We start from the raw sequence: 7,696 nt of genomic DNA on the forward strand, positions 1-7,696 counted from the left end.
AATCATCCCTTGGATGTAAACCGCGAGGCCTATGTTTGGCTGGAGCACCGTAACTCACTACAACACCAGGCATCCGTCTGTTGGTTAAAGGGTTAGGCTACCATCCAATGTATCAAATGGTTTCCTGGGTTATAAGATACAATTTAGGTTGGTTTCCACCCACCTACGTGCAAACAGGGATATCTATACGGTACAGATGTGGTTTTCGGCTTAAAACCTAGTTAAAATTTTTCCTAAAATGTCTCTTCCCTCCATCCCTTAATCTGACAAAATCTGCCACATCCAGTACATAACCACATCTTTTTACACACCTTATACTCCATACAATCACTTCCTACAAGCATTTGTTACTTGCTCCAAAAAACACTACCGGTATGTGCACAGTGCCTCCAAAAAGTCTTTAGGCTATAGCCTTTACTCCAGTGATCAATGGTTCACAATAAGTGCTGTCACTTTTATTCTTAAAAACTTCTGAATGTACAATTATTTCATTCATTATACAGTAGAACCCTGGAATTCATACACAATTCGTTCCTGGAGGCTGTACATGTTGCAAATTGTTCGAAAACCGAATCCTTTTATTCCATAAGAAACAATGTAATTTGCATTAATCCGTTCTTTAGTATGGATGAAACAGTAGATTTTGCCATACTATAATGAATGGCAAGATCGGAGACACGGGTTCCACTTTCAGATTTTGCAATGAGTTCTTTTTTCAGCTCAATTGTTGTTCTCACTGCTTTACTTTTAGCTCCAGCTGACCCACTAATCTTCTTAGGGCCCATGATTATGTACAATTATCTAACGAAAATAAGTAATTCATCACAAAGTTTAATGAAGCGCGTATGACTGATGCATAGCTGGCGGAAGACAAAGCCAGATTGGCGACCATGTGGCACCTATGACACCGCATCTCTTAGTGCGAATACCGGGTCAGCGTACGAAAACTGGAGCAATTTTTGGACGAAAAAGCTGTATGAAAACTGACTTGTACGAGCAGAGAGGCGTACAAATTCCAGGGTTCCACTAAATAAAGTTTTTTTTTTTATGCTCTATCTATCAACAGAAGCAGCAGGCACTGCTATACATAAATATAAAATTTTGAGAGTATTATAAGAAGTTCATCCAGATTCAGAATGTAAAGGCTAAGAGCAAGGATACTGTACTTTTAAAAGGCACTGTACACTCTCTTATGCCCACATTGCTACCAAGACAGACAGTCACAACAAAAGCTGACAAAGGATCAAAATAATACCTACAAAATGAAACTGTAATTTATGATGTAGCTACTCAACGTGGATTTTTTTTTTTTTTTCATTATGTTTGTTTGATACAGGTCTTCTCTTACATTCCGACATATTTTCCCTTTTTTTAAGGTCTCTCCATTTTGGGGTATTTCAAAGTGTAGGTCTGGTAGAACAATAGGGCCTTGTGTATAAACCTGGTGTGGTAGCTATTCTCAAACATACTTACGATTAATTCTATCATACCTGTGTCTTGCTTTTGCAGGAAAGACAAGGATAGGAGGCTGTAAGGTAATCTCAAGCACCTTGTTACTCCTACAAAAACAAATCTTGGTTACGAGAGGAAAATTTGTCACTGGTTATAACTGATTTCTGAAGGAAGGACAAGGAATGGAAATTACAGACTCTTCTCGTTTCTATTTCTTCTTGCACAAACAAATCTAAGTTACTGTATGACAGGGAACTGACTGTAGAAAAACTTTGAGACTTCCACCCATGGACACTTCCAGCAAAAATAAAGATCCATATTAAAACTCAAAACTCTTGAAATATACCACAAGCAATTACTTTCATCATCAATTTCCAGGATTAAACAGAAACTGATATATAATTGGCTACAAATAATAAGGTACTGTCCTTCCAATATTAGAGGTCTAATGAATTTGCAAGTTTTATAACTACAACAGTATGGTACTCTTATTAACTGACCATAAGGAAGAATTCAAGGTAACAGTGAACGATGGTTATGCCCGTATATCCATGTTAGTTACAACCAAAGAAAGTCCAGATTAGGATTATAGGATGTGGCTTTCTTGGTTTCGGTTAGGTTAGGTTAGGTTGGGTTTCATTACATCTGGTTTATGTAGCTATCTATCTATAGCCAGAAGCCCTAATCCCATAAGGGGCGGCCATAAACAAATGCTTATAGGCCTAAATGACCTTTGAAGAGTATCAAGGTGAGAATCTAATGGCTTACATGAAAATATGATTCTCTTTCTCATTGAATTCATATAAAAATATTAGTATAGCTTCTTATGCCCTGAAACTGTTTTAATTTTCAAAAGTCCCTCCACTTTCTAGGCTACCAAGAATGCTGGGGAAGGCAAAGCCATCTACTGCAACTGAAAACAGTGATATGTGACAAATGAAGCTCTACATAATTGAAATCATGTCCAATCTCACCAAAAAAGAAATATTGTATGAAATAAAACAAATACAAGTCCAGTAGTCAATTTTTTACCAAGTAAGAATAATTGAATGCACACTAACACAGATACAGTTCAATGAGAACCTATTTCATCCCTACCCAATGACTGATAACTAATATACTGCACTGTATTATCACAAAACAAATGCACCTGATTCTCCTTACCTGAATGAAAACTCCCAATGTCCAAAAATCAACATTATTTAGAGGGATGGAATGTAGATATATACAGTAAGGGAGGGGGTGTGAGTTGTAGGAAGGGCAGCCAAATGGCAGAGGACAAAGTGGAGGTGATTTGTGGTCATTCCGTAAAGAATTACTTAGGTCCACCCTCTGTCGAGACCGAGATTTTATGTTGACTTTATACAAATCCCACATCAGACCCATCATGGAGTTTGGCTCCACTGTATGGAACACAGGCTACCACGGAGATCAGAGGCTCCTGGAGTCTGTACAGCGCAGATGGACTAAGCAAATCAATGGCCTGTCTGAACTCAGCTATGCTGACCGTCTGAAAAACCTGGGCCTGTATTCTGTAAAAGGGAGACTGATCAGAGCTGACCTCATTAAATGCTGGAAAATCTTCCATCGCCAGTCCCCAATTGCACCGCCTGAGCTCTTTTCTCTTCCTTCATTAACTCACACCAGGGGCCATAGATTCAAGGTGGCCAAGTCCCGCACTTCAGTTGAGTGTAGACGCAGGTTTTTCAGCATCAGATGTATAGACCTCTGGAACTCTCTTTCAGATGATGCTGTTAGTGCTGACTCAGTTGCATCATTTAAAAAGTCCCTCCACTCACAACTAGGTCACATCCTGTTCGACTATATAGAATAACTACGACTCTTAATTCGAAGTCCTTCAAGTAGTGCAACTACCGTGCATATGGCACAAAACTCAGCCTCTAATCACTAGTCTATTCTGATGATGATGTATATAGGAAATGAGGCTGGCGTGCCAGCAGGTATGGGCTGCCCTACTTCTTGTAATGCAGATTCCTACCGAGCCATACTGTTAATTGTAGTAGGGTAGCCAACCAGGTGAGTAAACCAGGTGTCTGGCAACAGAAAGACAGATTCATACACATCCTCTAAACAGCCTGGTAGGGTTGACAACTCCTTTTTGATCTGGCAAACTTTTACAATAAACATTTTAACACACCAATGAAATACGTTTGACAGCCCAAATGGCTGTAGTGCAGTACTAGCGCTACTACTAAAAGTCCAAGCGTAGAGGGAAAAATGGACTCTTTATTAATGAAATCATTTTTGCAAGGTTTACTGAATGCAGAAGTCGATGGCATATAAAGCACTTAGGCTAATCATACAGTTGTCACCTGACATACATTAACCCGAGCAAAAGAGTGAACTGGTAGGCATACTCTACGCATGAGGATGGTTTAGGACAATGCATTCTCAGCAGTGACTACATAGCATACAACTAAACATACCTTTCAGTTCTCCTCTTCATCACGTTAGGCCTTCATGGTCTGTTGTTGAGGCGTGACTGACAACGATTGTGCCAAATCTGCTTACACTGCAAGCTCAGCGATCACACCCTAACATTCGAAGGCTACTGTCTTCGATAAACAACTCCACACTAACACACTTCCTCATGAGGCTGATCTATATATTTTTCTTTTCATTTGCTTATTTTCTAATTTGACAGACTCTTCTTCACAAAAAAATGGACCAAAAAATATATACTTTTTCCTCATATGATACATTAGGCAGGCCATTAATACAACGATCAAAATATCCGGAAGATTTAAATCATCCCTATAAGGTTCTATGATCGGTATTACCATACGAGTTGGAAATGTGATACGGCTACATTCCTTGATAACTTATTTGCAACACTAACAAAAAAAAAAAAAAAAAAGTCAACAATATCCTATTGTCATGGACTCACTACGCAAAAGTAATCAAGCAAATGGTATCTATCTATTGCCAGACGCCATAATCCCGTAAGGGGTGACCATTTGACTTTGAGCTATTGGTTTTACGGGAAGAGGCAATAACCCTCCACCAACCCACTTGTTGACACGTAGGGAGCACGTATGGTTTGGTTATATGGTTACCACCCAGCGTTGTAAGCGGATTCTTGGCTTACAGGAAACCATTTGGCTTGTCACTCAATGTAAAGCCACCTGTAAAGGAAAGAAAAGCAATAAGAAGTGACAGGAAAGATGGAAGAAATAGGAATAGAGGAGGGCAGGCACAGAAAAAGAATGATCAAGGCTAAGGTAGAAGTAGGCAGCACTACATCAAGTGAGTGGATGATGGTCGCTACCACCTACCTATTATATACCTATCAAAATATCTTCGGTATGATTTTGAGTATATACTCGACTCTAACTTGTACACACACACACACACACACACACACACACACACACACACAGTGTAGTCAAACTGCTTTCTATTGTCTGTGTTAACCCATTATGAGTGTTGGGACCCGTGGCTAGTCTAATATGCTTAGTCCAGACACTTAAGGCGAGTGTGACCAGTTCCTTTACCCTGAACGGCAGTACATATATGTGAGGAATAAACCCCAGTCAGCCAATTGGGATGTAATTTCTTATGGGTCACATTCAGTTGGAGTGCTGTAACCCACCAGATCACCAAGCCTGCACGTGGTTATATGGTTACCAACCAGCGTAATAAATGGTTTTCCTGGCTAAAGGAAACTATTTGACTAGTCACTCAGTGCAGTCACCAGAAGGTAGCAAGTGAGTGGTGGTGGACGGTCTAATGTTAAAATTATAAGTTCATTTGTAGAAGTATTCAGGTCTTTGCTAACCATACTTGACCTAGATCCCTATGTCACTCTAGTTAATTAATTTATACACTGACGAGAATATGGTTTCAGACATGCCTGTACCATGCCGATGCCAAATAAGTAAATAAATAAGTAAATAAATACAGGTATGAATATACTGTAGTGGCACACATAGACATACTCGACTACCGTGAATAAGGTGCTGTAGGGGGACACCTTCACATGATGGCACTAGTATTAGCAGGCGACTCCACTGTCTGGTTAAACAAACATTCCTCAGCTGATAGAAGATAGTAGTCTGCAGACGGGCAATTTAAGTCTGTAGTCCACCGGGTTCAAGATTTAAATTAGCCTAAATGGTAAGCAAAGACCTTTCTCAACACTATGACTTTTTTTTTTCCTTTTTTTTTTTTTCCCCTTTTTTTTTTTTTTTTTTTTACTTTCAGATGCGTGCTGGAGACGAACGCCTTCATGTGGTGGCACAAATGTAGCCAAGCAACTCCTGCCCGGATATGTATACGTCCCTTAGCTCCCCCCTTGTTTCCCGAAAGGAGGATGGTTGACTGCTGTGTGACGGGAGCTTCAGCCTACAGTCCACCGGGTTCACGTTTCAGAAGAACCTGGGGCTGAAATAACAACAACGACAACAACAACAACAACTACTACTACTACTACTACTACTACGACTGCTGCTGCTACTACTACTACTACTACTATTGCTGCTGTTGATGATGATGCTACTGTTATTACTACGACTACGAAGACTGCCACTGCTACAACTACTACGATCCATCCCAACCTAACCTAACCTAACCCAACCTAAACTAACCCAACCCAAACCAACTCAACCTAACCCAACCAAATCAAACCTGTCCTAACCTAGCCTAAGCTAACCCAGTCTAACCTAACCTAAACTAACTCAACCTAACCTATCCTACCCTATCTTAACCTACCCTAGACTAGCCTACCCCAAACCCACCTAATCCAACCCTACCTAACTCATCCCCAACAAACCTAACCCAACCCAATCCAACCTAACCCAATCCAACCCGACCCAATCCAACATAACCTACCCTTATGTAATCTATTCTCACACAGAAGCTGTCTAGTATATGTGAATTGGTTTATTGCATTTTACCTCTTATCTACTGGTACTTAACGTAGGTAAGACCACTGGAGATACTAAATACAGCTTAGATAACAAAGAAATTAGCAAATCGGAATGCGAGAGAGATCTAGGAGTTATGGTTAGTAACGACCTTAAACCAAGGCAACAGTGTATTAATGCGAGAAATAAAGCAAATAGGGTCCTAGGGTTTATTTCGAGAAGCGTGAGCAGTAGGTCATCAAAAGTAATACTGCAACTTTCTCCAGCATTAGTAAGGCCACATTTAGACTACGCCGTACACTTTTCGTGTCCTTACTATAGAATATATATTAACTCGTTAGAAAATGTACAGAGAAGAATGACAAAATTGATACATGATGTTCGGAACCTGTCATACGAAGACAGACTAAGAAAAAAAAGAGTCTGCACTCACTAGAGAGGCGTAGGGTAAGGGGAGACTTAACTGAGGTGTTTAAGTGGATGAAGGTTATTAATAAGGGAGATATTAGCAAGGTAATTAAAGTGAGAATAGAGGATAGAACTAAAAGTAATGGTTTCAAACTAGAAAAATTCCGTTTCGGTAAGGAAATAGAAATTCGTTTGGTAATAGAGTTAGTAGACGAATGGAATAAGCTACCTAGTCAAATAGTTGCTGCCTATTCCATTGAGAGCTTTAAGCACAGGCTAGATAAACATAATTATGACAAATAAGGGGTGGGTATGGAAAAACAAAATATTATAACCAATACTAATTCATTCTTTTTCCTTTTCGGGATACACTACGATAGTCTCTTTTCTCCCTTCACACTTTCCTATAAAATGTCCACGCCAGTGTTTCTATACTGCATGATGTTCTTTCTGACTTTTTCCTGCCGGCTTCGGCTGAAGGGTTTGGAGGGCAGGGGAGAGCCTTCTTCTTTGCTATCCTTATCTCATTCAAGTAGTTCAATTAATCTTCTAGGAGCTGCCTAGCATGGGCCAACCGGCCTACTGCAGTTGTCCTCTCATCTTATATTCTTATGTCTGTCTGTCAGTTTATTGCCTGACGTCGCATCCTGTTAGAGGTCCCCTCTAGGAAAATGATCAAGTTTTTCTTTTCTATATCCTTTCTCAAAATAAAGTTAGGTGGGTGGTTGTGACAGAGCTTTAAAAAGGAATAGAAACATTTTTGCAGTAGAGAAAAAAAGTGCGCGCTTGTGTGTGTGTGTGTGTGTGTGTGTGTGTGTGTGTGTGTGTGAGAGAGAGAGAGAGAGAGAGAGAGAGAGAGAGAGAGAATAATTATCATCTTCAAACACCCTTAACTCTCAAGGGAATGACCTCACAAAATGACCTCGACCTCATACACGCAGGCTCAACCA

This window comes from Coenobita brevimanus, chromosome 47 (assembly GCF_032717465.1).
Source record: "Coenobita brevimanus isolate Jiangsu-jjx chromosome 47, ASM3271746v2, whole genome shotgun sequence".
NCBI lineage: Eukaryota > Metazoa > Arthropoda > Malacostraca > Decapoda > Coenobitidae > Coenobita > Coenobita brevimanus.